General features: G+C 38.2%; 1 protein-coding gene and 1 pseudogene across 1 annotated transcript in view; both read right to left on the bottom strand.

Moving 5' to 3' along the window:
- The window catches only part of LOC145292363 (uncharacterized), a 626,312-nt gene that overhangs the window by 322,754 nt on the left and 288,749 nt on the right, over positions 1-14,809 (bottom strand). The gene's annotated exons all lie outside the window — the stretch shown is intronic.
- Positions 9,760-9,866, bottom strand: LOC145292615 (U2 spliceosomal RNA; annotated as a pseudogene).

The raw sequence follows: 14,809 nt of genomic DNA, 5'->3' as shown, positions 1-14,809 counted from the left end.
TCGAAATTCACATCTGCTGAAACACTGTGAAAAGGATAGTTGTACGAATAATCCAAATAATCCAAATTCTTACACTTATGTACAAAACTGTTTGTCTCTTTTTAATTATTTGTTCCTATCATTGATTCGATTTTAGTGTTCATGTGATTTATTCTAATCACCTCGCCTGCAATGATAATCCAGTAAATTTTCATTTTCCTAGCCATGCCACAATCAATGCCCTCAGGATACTTTGAGCTGTGTCTTCTCGAATACTTTTCTTCTTTTAATCTCTTCGCGGTGTGTTTTCATTACTTTTTGTTTTCCGTTTCCCAACCAGACACACACACACACACACACACACACACACACACACACACACACACACACACACACACACACACACACACACACGCGCGCACACGCACACACACACACATCTATAAATTCTCAGCATTTTATGCGGGAGGACTTTATCTGTACCGTCGTTTTCTGAAGAGGTGAAGTAATTTATATTTTGGTCAATTCCATTAGAATTCTCAGTTGGAAACCAATAAAACGCAACGTGTTTCACATCTTTCAGGAATTCCAATGCTTAACATTCATTTTGTTTTCATTTACGTTCACGATGATTTGCTTTCTTTCTAGTTCTGTTCGTGAAAAAAAAATGTTTGTATAATAATCCCTTTCCCAGAAGAAAAACAAAAAACAAAAACAAAACAGAACGGAATCCTCGGAAGGAGTCTCACAACCACATAAAACAATACAACATATTTGAACAAAAACGAAGATCCAAAATACAGGGTGGAACAATAAAATGGTCGCCATAAAAAGACGACATCATTTCATTTCTACTTGATGAAAAACCGTTTTCTTTTTTTTTGCAGACCATCTACTAGTTGGCCAGTTGTGTACAAATCCCAAGAGTGATAGGAGCCTTTTATCATGTCTGAAAGTGACACAATGTTTAACGAGCGAGATCGGAAATGCACCGCCGTACAATTCATGCTCTTTGCCGATATAAGTTATGACAACAGGACTATTGGCAACACCATCAAAATTCATCACTGAATTACCATGAATAACAGGGACGTGGCCAGATTGATGAAAACAAATTTTCCAGCCACGTTTATGTTCTTTGGTGTGATTTCAAGTGAAGGCCACATCATTCCACTTCATGTCTTCGAAGTCGGCTTGAAAGTCAACACCAAAGTGTATCTGGGTGTGCTAAAAAGTGTGGTGATCCCGTGGTGTAATCAGGCGGCCGCTGACAGACCATTGGTATGGCATTATGATGGCGCCGACCCACAAGTTCAAAAAACCTTAGGTTTGGCTCCAGAAGGAGCGTTACAATTTTGTACTCTTCTCTCACTGGCCCCCCTCCCCCCTCGACCTGGACTACTTCGCTTGGTTATACCTCGAGAACATCACCAGCATGACCTCCCACAACACTAAAGCAAACCTGAATACCGCTATCCGCCGAGCTCCAGCCGAGCTCCCGCCAACGCTTTGGGAAAAGGGATGTTCCAAGTTCCAGACCCGTATCGAGCGGCGATTGAGGCTGAAGGTGGCTATATTGAATAGATGTCAGCTCTACTCCATAGCCAAGTTATCTGAATTAATTTTTTCAATAAAATTTTTACAATAAACTGTAGTGTATTTTAAGGGCGATAACTATTGTTCTACCCTGTATATCAATTCGTTTGCAAAAAAAACAAAAAACAAAAAAACAAAAAACAAAAAAACAAAAACAAAAGCAAAAAACAAGAATGTAACCTCGGAAAAGGATAGTATCACTGCCATGTAAAATATATTACATACCCACAAAGGTAGATGTAATGCATGGGAAGTTGGTATCAATACGAACAAATATATACTATACAGCCGCCCCCAAACAGGACATAATGCCTGGGATGATGGTATCATGATGAACGAGCAATAAATTACACTACACTCACCCATAGGACATAATAGGATAAAAGCAGAGGAGCCGCTGAGAGCCTGTCTCTGCGATATCGTTATTTCCATGGCAGGTGCTCGTCTGAGATCCAATCTATTGTCCCCCCCCTCGCCAATCTTTCACGAAAAACACTTGTCTAGCTAAAACCACTGTCAATAATTTCACCACTCTTTATCTGTGCCCAAACCGAAACGTAGATTCCATGAACAAAGAACTATGGAACTCTTTTCCGTTAGTCTGTTTTCCAGCTGACTACAATTTGGTTGTCTTCAAGTCCAACGTAAACAAATTCTTGATGAACCGATCCATTAAATGATCCAATTTAGCAAATTTCTACTACTGATGATTACTAAGAAATTATGCCATTGACTACCGGACACTCAATAATCCTTATCCTCGAGTGGCTTCCGGGCCTTACTAAGTGGTGACCCCTTTGTTTAAAAAAAATAATAAAAAACAGAAGCAGTAGCAACCAACAGGTTTTGTCTTAAAATGTCGACTCTTAATGGAATAAAATCTCAATCAACATCTTTTAGTTGATGAGAAGCACAGAAATATACACGTCCGCATGCCGAAACGTCTAATCTTCAAACCAAATATTTCAGTGTTTTATCTTTCTTTATCTCTCTCTTCATCTCGTACGCACTTTTCATTTTCGGGTGCACGTCACTAAATCCAACCTGAGTCACTAGTGGAAGGCACATAGCGCGCAAAATAAGACATTATCACAAGCTACCTTTAATATTCCTGATATTCATAAATGACCTCCCTGATAAAATTGTTTCGGAGATGGGTATATTTGGCGATGACACCACTCTCTATAACAAGCATGAGGGAAAAACAAATGAACACATGTCTAAGAACATGGCAGAAACACTAGAGGATGACCTCGAATCTGTAGTGGAATGGGGAGAAAAATGGATGGTCACATTCAATGCTGCCAAGACTAAGCTTGTTCTCTTCAATAACTACAAGAAACCTTCTCTATCACCAATAGCAATGGCCAAGAACACATTACCTTAAAGTACTTCTTTTAAATTCCTCGGCCTAACGTTTACAGGGAACATGAACTGGAATAGATACATTGAGAGCATTTCCAAGGCTGCTGCAAAGAAGGTGGGCTCTCTCTACCGTGCTAGACAATTACTTACGCCTGAAAGTATCATGTACCTCTATAAGGCCACCATTCTCCCATGTATGGAGTACTGTTGTCATATTTGGGTTGGTGTATCTGCTACTTGTCTCTCACTTCTGGACAGGGTTCAAAATAGGTCCTGAACTGTCATTTAGGCTTTAGCCTCTGTCCCATCGACGAAATGTTGCATCCCTCTGCCTGTTCTACAAATATTTTAATGGTGAATGCTCTGACGAAATACAAGCTCCTATACCCCCTCGACGTGACTACCTCCGACAAACCCGACAAACAACTAAGTCCCACACCTTTACAGTAGAGACCCCTAGGCTAAAGAAAGCCTTTTACTCCAATAGTTTCTTCTCCAGAACTGCAAGTCTTTGGAACTCCCTTCCGAGATCCTGCTTTCCCAACTGTACTGATATTCAGAAGTTCAAGTGTAATGTGAACAAACATCTTGCTACTCAACTCCCTTCATAATGCCCCTGCAAATTATGTCCCCGATAGTAGTCCCCTACTTCAAAGTGGCATTGTGCCTTGTTTGGGGTGAAAATTGATAATAAAAAAAAAACATAACGACAACATATATTAGGACGTCCCCTTTTTAGGAGTTCCGATTTAGGAAATTATTTTTGTGGAGAGCTAGTTTTAGAGAAACATTTTAAAGAACACGTCTTTAGGGAATACTTAACTGTAATAAAGCGAGAGAGAGAGAAAAAGGCAAACAAAATAAGGCACCCAAAAGCATGAATTTACAGCAGCCATATTTAATATATATATAATATTTCATAAGTTTATATATATAATATTTAATATATATAATATTTAATATATAAGTTTATATATATAGTATTTAATATGTTTATATATATAATATTTAGCATATATATAATATTTAATATATATGTTTATATATATATAGTATTTAATCTGTTTATATATATATAATATTTAGCATATATATAATATTTAATATATATGTTTATATATATTAAATATATATGTTTATATATATTTGATATATATGTTTATATATATAATATTTAATATATATATAATATTTAATATATATGATATTTAATATGTTTATATATATATACTATTTAATATAAATATAATATTTAATATGTTTATATATAATATTTAATATATATATAATATTTAATATGTTTAAAATGAAAGTTTACATACATAGGAAAACATAAAGTCAACATTTTGAGAGTTTTTGTAAGACAAGTTGTAAGTTTTTGGAATATCACGGAAGACAAAATCGATAATTTATCGATCTGAAATTTTTGATCAAAACTTTTTCACTTAATGTTTTTCTTTTTTTTTGCTTTTAATTTTCTTTCTTTGAAGATTGTAATGCTGTGTATAGGGCAGCCAAACCAGCTGTCGACATTACCCTGCTTTTTTTTTATTAAAACCAACCGAGAGCTCTTTTTAGTATTCTTGCTGTTCCCTTCTAAGAGTGTGTACAATTATGACTGTATGTGAATCGAGAAATGTATTATGTTAGCTTTGCCATCGCCCAACAGAAATATAAGTGAAGCTAGAGTAAAGCAGATGTTAACATTGTCGTGGACTTTGGCTCAAATGATTTGTGAAATATAAGTTTGGCGATTATGCATTCAAGGCGGATCCAAACGGTGAAATTGATAAATTCAAAGAAATTCATTTGTTTTGACTTGAAATAATTATATATGATTTTACTCATGCCAGTGCATGCATCGAATCATATGCAAAAAGTTAGTTTAGACATTTTCATGTTTGGAAGCGTAAATTTCCTCTCTGCATATAAAACATTGCATAATAAACCCGCCAACACACTAGTTCGCGTATATACACGCTAATTAGAGAAAGCATGTCTATACAACTTCTAACACAGATTAAATTACAATTCTCTTAACATAGAACGTTCTAAAAAAACACCACTTGCTTTATCTCACACTACGGCATTTATATTTACTCTCTATCGCCCCCATAACAGCGGAGTTACTATCTTTCAAAGCATATCTGAGAAAATTGACCAAGTCCTATCTGCTTATCCTTCAGCTAACATTCACGTATGTGGTGACTTCAATGTTCACAACGTCGAATGGTTGACCCACTCTAACAAGACCGATGATGAGGGGAGGTTCTGTCATGATTTCTCCATTGCCTATAACCTCACTCAGATTGTTCAGGAACCCACTCGTGTGCCCGACAATGACGGCCAGTATGCGAGCCTACTAGACCTTTTTCTCACAACTTGCCCTGAACTATGTTCAGTTTCTGTTCTGTCGCCTCTTGGATCTTCCGACCACTCTGTTGTATCAATTAAGATAAAAATGAAATGTAATAAGTCCCCAGACGTACCTCTCCATCGTACAGTATATCGATACACTAAGGCTGACTGGGATAGCTTCCGTACATTTATATCTGATCTACCTCTGCATTCCATGTTTAAAAAGGATGTGTCCTCTATAGTATTAGACCTGACGGAATGGTTAATTGTAGGTATTGACCGTTTCATACCCTCGAAAAAGTTTCAGTAAAAACGTAACAGCCAGCCATGGTTCTCTCCAGAATGTGTTGCTGCCATTGCGCACAGAAATCACTTTTTCCACTGTTTCCAACGTAATAGATGTATAAAAACTAAAGCCGCTTTCAGGACTGCCAGCAACCATTGTAAGAAAGTAATAAAGAATGCAAGAGAGTTGTATGCTCAATCTGTTAAGTCCAAAGTAGCTGAGCAGCGGCTTGGTTCCCACCAGTTTTGGCAAATAGCAAACAGAATCCTGAACAGAAGCGTGTGCTCCATCCCAACTATTATCAATGGACCTGAGGTAATCTCGTCAGCATCAGACAAAGCCAAACTCTTTGTCAAGAACTTTGCAGCTAATTCTACCCTTTGCGAGCAAGGCTGCCAACCTCCAATATTTCCTCCTGTATCAGAAAACACGCTATGTGATATACGTATATCTTTACGTGATGTTGCCAAGCTAATCAAAAACCTTGATTCCAGTAAAGCAACTGGCCCTGACGGTATTCCAATTATAGTACTCAAAAAACTTCAACCTGAACTAGCGCCCATGCTTACAAAACTGTTTAAACGTTGTCTTATGGAGAATAGTTTCCCATCTCCCTGGAAAATTTCATCAGTATGCCCCGTATTTAAGAATTCAGGTGATCGCTCATCTCCCTCTCAGTACAGGCCAATAAGTCTCCTGTGCGTCATGAGTAAGTTGCTGGAATCTGTGTTAAATACAGAAGTAATCAACCATCTCAACAAAAATAACCTTCTTAGTGACACTCAATATGGTTTCCGTTCTGCTAGATCTACAGCAGATGTGCTTACAGTTATATCTCATAGGATTAGCAAATCTCTCGACGGAGGCAACTTTTCTAGGGCAATTGCTTTGACATATCTAAGGCCTTTGATAGGGTATGGCATAAAGGTTTACTTCATAAGATCTCTAGCTATGGTATTGCTGGAAATGTCTTCTCAATTATTAAATCATTTCTTTCTGATAGGTTCATAAGAGTAGTAGTTGATGGGCAAAAATCAGAAGCTCACAGTATTAATGCCGGTGTCCCTCAGGGGTCCATCCTGGGCCCAACTCTTTTCCTGATCTATATTAATGATCTTCCAAATCACATCCTTACATCATTTGTAGACATCTATGCTGACGACACTACCATTTATGGTAGCACATCTAAGACAGTAAACGACCAAGTTCTCTCCAATTCTCTCTCCTCTGATCTTGAGCACGTAGTACAATGGGGTAAGGAGTGGCTGGTTTCTTTTAATGCATCTAAAACCAAGCTTCTCTCTTTACATCATCAACATTCTGATCCACATCTGGCATCAATTGAAATGAATGGCTCTCGTCTTCAGGAGGCCTCAAGTTTTGACAAGCTTCTTGGCTTGACCATTACTCCTGATCTTAAATGGAACACGTACATCAAATCTGTTGCCAAGGCCGCTGGAAAAATGGTGGGATCTTTCTATCGATCCGGTAGATATCTCACTGCTGATGCTATTCTCTACCTATATAAGAGCCAGGTACGTCCAAGGATGGAATACTGTTGCCACATCTGGGCAGGAGCTGCTAGAAAGGACTTATCCTGCCTTGATAGAGTTCAAAATAGACTTCGTAGCCTCGTAGGAGATGTCCTTTTCTCTTCCTTGCAACCTCTATCTCACAGAAGAGATGTTGCGAGTTTGTCTCTGATGTATCGTTATTTTCATGGAAAGTGTTCGACTGAGCTTCAATCTATGGTCCCCCCTCGCCAAACTTTCACAAGAAACACTCGTCTAGCTGTAAACACTATCAATAATTGCCCCCACTCTTTATCTGTGCCTAAACCTAAACGTAGATTCCATGAACAAAGCTTCTTTCTTAGAACTGCACGCCTGTGGAATTGTCTTCCGTTTTCCTGCTTTCCGGCTGACTATAATATGGTTGTCTTCAAGTCTAACGTAAATAAGTTCTTGATGAGCCGTTTCATATAAGTTATCAAATTTACCAAATTTTCATTACTAATGATTACTATATTGTCCAATTTCTACTGTACATTCTTTAACCCTTATCCTTGAGTGGCCTCTTGGTCTTCATAATGTGGTGATGCCTATGTAAAAAAAAATCCTTTTGTTTTTGTTTACACAGGAATCACCAATTATCAAGGCCTGGAGGCTACTCAAGAATAAGGGTTAATGGGTATACATTAGTCAATGTGATTATAGCGTAGTAAACATAAGTAGTGGAATTTTTGTAAGTTGGATTGCATACAAGGACGGTTCATCAAGAACTTGTTTACATTGGACTTGAAGTCAATAAGATTGTAGTCAGCTGGAAAGCAGGCCAACGGAAGAGAGTTCCACAGGCGTACAGTTCTAAGAAAGAAGCTTTGTTCATAGAATCTACATTTAGGTTTAGACACAGATAAAGAGTGTAGGGAACTATTGGTAATGGTTTGGGCTAGACGAGTGTTTTTCGTGAACGTTTGGAAGCGAAGGGGGCATAGATTGAAGCTCAGACGAGCACCTGCCATGGCTTTATTCACGTTGTTCAAACAAGTTGTTAATTTGTTTACAACGAATGATATATGTTTTTATGGATTGGCTTTTTCAACTTGTATATTTACAGCTATCCCTCTAGAGTTGTCAAATGTGCACTATTAAAAGATAACGGTATTCGCCATTAGTTCTTGCATATCGTTTAAAGTAACTATTGAAGATAAGAAACGTGGGCCTTTTTCAGACGTGTCCCTGGATATAGAGTGACCTTTTTTGTTTAGGTATATCTGTTTCGCGTGACTATTTAAGTCTTTCCATCGATGAACTGAGGCGTGCCGGTGGTGAAGTGGATCTTGATATGGACTGAAGACTTGAATGTGCCAAGTTCGAATGCAGTTGGTTCTATAGCAGCACTTTAACTACAGATGCTGGCAACCTTCACGTGATCCCTTCTGTAAGCAAATGATTCTAAAGAGAACTAGGAAAACTAATACCAACAACAAAATGAAATCGTTTAGAAAGTCGTTCTATACCAATTTATATAAAATTACATTTTTCTTTTATTTTACTTTTGTTCCCACAAAGTATATAGTATCTGAGATGGAGAGCTACTTTGATTTGGGCCAGATCATAAGGGGTATTCTGAGCGGGGAATTTTGTAGATATATCTTTGTTCACATTACATTTTAAATTTTGTAGGTATATCTTTGTTCACATTATATTTAAATTTATTCATGTTGGTACAGTCGCGAAGACAGTGAGCAGGCAGGATTTTAAAGGCAAACGATACGAGAAGACAAGCTATTTGAATAGAAATTTTTCCAGAATCTATCTAGGAATCTCTACAATGAAAATGGCGTGATTTTGCTCCTAGTCTGTTTCATCTTAAGTATTTTTTGAGAGAATACAAGTGCGACGAATTCATAGTATGGCGATAGGCCAAGGGATAGAACTTGAAAGACAGTGTCGACCCCATTAGGTAAAAGACTCTTGTTTTGCACGTAGGGTAAGTGAGAGATTAGTGATTGGCGCACCAGTCTATATGTAGCAACAATATTCCATACATGGCGAAGTGCTGCTTTGCAGAAATATATAAAACTGTAAGATATGAGGTTTAGTATTCTGATAGAGGAAGCCTTACTGCTTTGTAGCAGACTTGGCAGTATCTCCTATGTAGTTGTTCCAATTAATGTTGCCTGAGCTTGCAGATTTTAGGAGCTATATTAAAAACATGTCTTTTAAAATACCATTTAACAAATTCATCAAAACTTTCGAGATGAAAGATAAATGTTTAACCATGAAATGAGCACTACTCAAAGAAAGGAACGGGGCATCACTTTTCGTGCAAGATAATTGTATACAGTTTATATTGCAACAAGCCCGATAGCCATTAGTCGCGTGCTCTAGTGTAATGAATGAATGCATGAATGTAGGATTGACATAACATTCTTAAAGATAAACTAAAATGACCGAAAAATGGTCCGAAATGACTTAAATAAAAAGTAAATGACTTACAATGACTTTAATGAACTAAAGAATGAATTGAATGACATTAAGAATGACTTGAATGCTTTAAAAATAATTGGAATCCTTCAAAAACAACTTGAATAATCTGGAGAATGACTTGAATTGCTTTGAGGCTGACTGGTTGTAAAGTCGGTGAGCATTTTACATTAAATTACTACAGAAAAGTGATCCCCCCACTTTATATCACAAAATTACAAATATAAGTACAGCATGTAGTAAGAACAGATACTACACTTTAATCTTGGCCAAAAGGCTAAGAAAAGGGTATTTATTTGCTGCCCCACCGAGCAATTAGGAACAAAGCCGATTTTTAATGTGAGGAGTGAAGGGGAAATGGGGACCAACTCCCCAGGGAGTAGGGGAGCTTGCTAGTGACAATTGGTATGAAGGGTTGCCCCTACATTTACCAAGGTCTTATACGTGGGGTTTGTCCCCTATATGGTCTTTGCTTGCAGTATCTGCCGGAACAGATACTACACTTTGATTTTGGCCAAAAGGCTAAGAAAAAGCTATTTATTTGCTCCGCCACCGAGCAAATTAGGCACAAGGCCGATTTTTAATGTGAGGAGTGAAGGGGAAATGGGGACCAACTCCCCGGGGAGTAGGGAAGCTGGATAGTGACAATTGGTATGAAGGGTTGCCCCTACATTGACCAAGGTCTTATATGTGGGGTTTCCCCCACATATGGTCTTTGCTTGCAGTATCTGTCGGAACAGATACTACACTTTGATCTTGATATATAATTTATTTCGTTAAAATGAAAATTACAATCAAAATAATTCAATGTAAAATTAAAATAAATTAAAAGTAAAATTCAAGTTTAGAAAACAAATTTAGGCACAAGGCCCTATAAGATCTGGGAGGGGGAGTGTTGCAGCGTCTTTGTTACTAAAGTGAAAATGGAGTCTTTGGAGACTTTACTCTTGACTGGCAACATTTACCACAATACCTCATTCACTCTGTGGGCTCTAAACTAACTAATGAAAACCGCAGCGTTTTTGCAAAGAAGATATATATACAATTTCTGTATGTGTGTGTGTGTGCAAAAAATTATTATTATTTTTTTTTTATTAAAAGTGTGTGCGTGTGAAAAAAGTTCAATTCATTGGAAAATAAAAAGTTCTTGAATTTGGAAGAGAAACAGTTCATGTTGGAGAGTGGGGAATCTAGAAAAAATATACAAAAACTAAAATTGCCTAGTGGATTGTTAGTAAGGTTCCTCCCTGAGCTAATCTAGAAAATTAGATCACCTACTGTTTTCCGGGGAAGATCCCTAGTGGGAATTGGGAAGAATTCTTATCGGGTGTAGGGAGGAAAAATAAATAATTGGCAAAAACAAAAAAGGGGGAAAGATGGGGTTGGGCGTAGGCGGCGACCTTCGAGTAGGGGTTGACCAGGGGGTGAAAAAACAAAAAGATAGGGGGGTAGTGGTAGGGTAGCCTCGGAAGGTTCTCTAGTGCCATTAAACAAACAATCGGGGGACAGGATCTCATTTGTACCACCAGTCAAGAGTTTCTTAATTATTTATTTGTCTAACCTAGCGGGATGGGCTCCGTAGGACCCAGTACCGCATGTGCCATACCTATGGTGGTAACACAAATTAAAACTTGGCGCCTCGTCGGATGCACAAGCTAGCGTCATGCACCCACCTCTTGTCAAAGGCCACTCGAGGCAACCTCTTCCAATCGCCTCTGATCTTTACTTTAAACAGATGTTTAAAGTAGACGATCAGATCCCGATCCGGAACAGATATCCCTTCGTGGATTCGCTTGAGGCGTGTGATCCATACTGCCAGTATCGCTAGAAAAACCATTCTTTTCTCCCTAGGCAGCGGAGGATCAATGTTCTCCACAAAATATGACTCGTCGAGTTCAAGCAAGCGCTTGGCATCGATGCGAGCCGTTACCTCGTTGACGTACCCTAGGAGGGTCTAGAGCCTGCTGCAGCGGAAAAAGGCATGACAGGATGTTTCCCTCATGTCCTCGTCGCAACGCAGGCAGTAGACCCGGGTTTCTTCATTGTACAGGTTGAGTTCTTCAAGGAGGGGCAATGCGTTCCGGGCAAATTGCCAGGTAAGGGAAAATTCCAAGTTTGTAAGAAAGTCCCGTCCTGGCGCCCAACTCCACTAGAAGCGGACCTCCTCTAACGACATCCCCGTCCATTTCACTAGCGGTTCCTTTGTGGTACGCCCCACTAGCTCCCGATAAAGCCTGTTCCTAGACTGTTCGAGGACACTGGTACCCGGCAACGCTCTAAGTGCGAACCGGCATTTGAGTGTGAGATTGGAAAACGAGTTTCCAACCGCAGTGACCCATGGAACGTCTACATACAACGAACGGCTCTTTGATCTTGGCGAAAAGGCCAAGAAAAAATTAAAAAGCCAAGAACAGCATCTATTAACAACAGACCTTTGATATTAACCAAAAAGGCCAAGCTCAAAAGTGTAGCGGACAGACCGACAGACCGACCCACAGACCGACGGAGTGACTTATAGAGTCGCTTGCACGCGACTAAAAATATAAAAGTCAAAACGAACGATTTATTTGTTTTATTAAAATAACTGTTCACGGTAAATTAGATTCATTTATCATAGAGATTTGTCTTTTTTTTGTAAAAAAAATATTGTTTTATTTTTATTCTATAAAACGAGGAATCAGAAGATATTTTGGTAAACTATTTTAAAGGATTGTCTCTTCTTTGTATTATAAGGAATTCTTGGACCTTTTGGAATTTCAAAAATATTTATTAATTTCAAGTATCCAATTGTCCGAGCAATGTCATTATTATTTTCTTACGTCTCTCTTCGCGTAAGAGGATCGTTAATAATAGACAATGCATTGTTTCAAATGTATACAGATATATAAAATACAAAGAAAGGAAGATATAGAGATGGAAAGAGTAAAAATAAGAGATAAGGAGGAAGATAGAAGTATGTACAATTAAAAAAGAGAGAAAGGGGCAGGAAACTATACGGAAAAGATTAGACGTACAAAAGAGCGAGAAGAAAAAAGAAGCGAATGTGTGTGAATGTGTGCGAGAGAGAGAGAGAGAGAGAGGGAGAGAGAAAGTGTGTGTGTGTGTGTTAGTGTGTGTGTGTGAGAGAGACAGAGAAAGTGTGTGTGTGTTAGTGTGTGTGTGTATGAGAGAGAGAGAGGGAAAGAGAGAGAGAGAGAGAGAGAGAGAGAGAGAGAGAGACATGCAACAGAAAAACAGAGGACGAAAGGATAACATAGGAAAACATAATTATATAATCGCAAAATGGGATAGAAGAAGCGGGAAATGGATAACGGAAGAGAGAACAGAGCAACTGGAGAAAAAGGGTAAAAATAAATAGGAAAATTACTAAATATATTTAATATATGCGAAATAGAAATTGTCAGATAGAAATGTGTAATCTCACAAATAGGTTCTGAATAATTAATAACGCAAAGAAAAAATAATATTAGTAACTTGATTGTAACAAACTCTAAAAGGGGAAATGATTGACTACATATGAAGCAAGGCTAAAAACGTCGGAAGCTTATCGTACGATGGTGATAAACCTTATTTCGTGACTGTATGGACTCTTCTAGCCAATATGTATAGAGAAGTCTACGACGAAGGATGAACGGTGTCTCATTATAACATTGTTGAAGAAAGATGTCGGACTAGTACAATCAGGCAGAAATTTGATCACTTCGGTGGTCTTTAATCACTCGGGACGACGTATTGGTCCTTGGTAATCCTAGAAAATTCACCCTGCTAGGACTTTCTTCCACGTTTTTGGGTGGAAGTAGTTCATTGCTAACTATTTGGATGTTACCCCTGCTTTAATGGTGCTGACTTGATTTTTCCTTACTTGTGACATATTCCTGCAGTGGGAAGAAAATAAATGTCTATCTACAGCATTGTTGAAGAGAGAGAGAGAGAGAGAGAGATAGAGAGAGAGAGAGAGAGAGAGAGAGAGCGAGAGAGAGAGAGAGAGAGAGAGAGAGAGAGAGGGGGGGATAGATTTGACTGGAATATATCAGTCGAGGACTTCTTCTCAACAATCATTCTGGGTCATTTCATTATGAGTATCACTTCAGCAAAGGTATTTGTCCTGAGTAGTTCTAGAGGTCTACACTTACAAGCTTTGCCACCCTTTATTATTGGTGGGTAGCTTTTTGCTAACAGCCTGAAGAGCCCCGACAGGGGAATGCGGACTGCGTTGCCTAGGCAATTTGTAATAGTAGTATTTGTATGAATTGTAATAATTTGTAGGAGATACCATTTTCTCTTCTCTGCAACGTTTCCTACAGACGAGACGTTGCGAACCTGTCTCTGCTCTATCATTATTTTCATGGCAGGTACTCGACTGAACTCTAATCTATCGTTCACTCTTGCAAAACTTTCACGAAACGCTCGACTAGCTACAACCACTATATGTGATTTCTTCCACTCTCTAACTGTGCCTAAATCTAAACGCAGATTCCATGAACAAAGCTTCTTTCCCAGATCTGCCCGCCTGTGTAACTCTGTTTTTAAGGGCGCTGACTTAATTCTCCCTTCCTTTAGATCATGAACTATAATGGTACAGAACCACTAGCTTAAACGTTACAATTACAGTTAGATTCAGTTGCTAGAATCTCAGAAAACAGTGATGTTGAGCGCATGACCAGTCTGCTTCTCCAACAATGATGATCGGACATCACACTGAGGTTAAATAACAGCTTAGCAAATCTGGTCATTTCTCTAACGACACTAGTCCAGTATGAAGGTCATACTAAGGTTGAAAAGGTAGAGGGTTATGAACAGACAAACAAACAAACATCGGACGGGCATGATAATAAACGAAGCAATTACTCGTGTCTAAGCTGTCTACTAAGATTTTAACATCATTGTGTAAATGTCATTGTAAAGATATGTTTGTGCGAAAATCGTTTACTGCAATTGAAAACGGGCTTACATCTACGTCAGAAAGAAATTAATGAGACTTGAAGTTGTATTGTTAAAAAAATAACAGCAAAATATCCGAGAACAAATAAAAAAAAAGCGACAACAACTGAATTATAGCAAAAAAGGAACCAAGAAAAACCTTCTTGAACGAAACTGGAATATATTTCAAAAGACAAAAAAAAAAAAAAAAAAAAAAGGAGGAAAAACAAATATAAAAAGTTTTTGATTGAAATGCTTACTCGCACGGTAATGTTGAAGAAAATAAAACGTTTACAAAAATTGCTGTGTCTAC

This window comes from Euprymna scolopes, chromosome 13 (assembly GCF_053919585.1).
Source record: "Euprymna scolopes isolate OS-2025 chromosome 13, ASM5391958v1, whole genome shotgun sequence".
Lineage (NCBI taxonomy): Eukaryota > Metazoa > Mollusca > Cephalopoda > Sepiida > Sepiolidae > Euprymna > Euprymna scolopes.
This window is presented reverse-complemented; position numbering and strand designations above follow the sequence as displayed.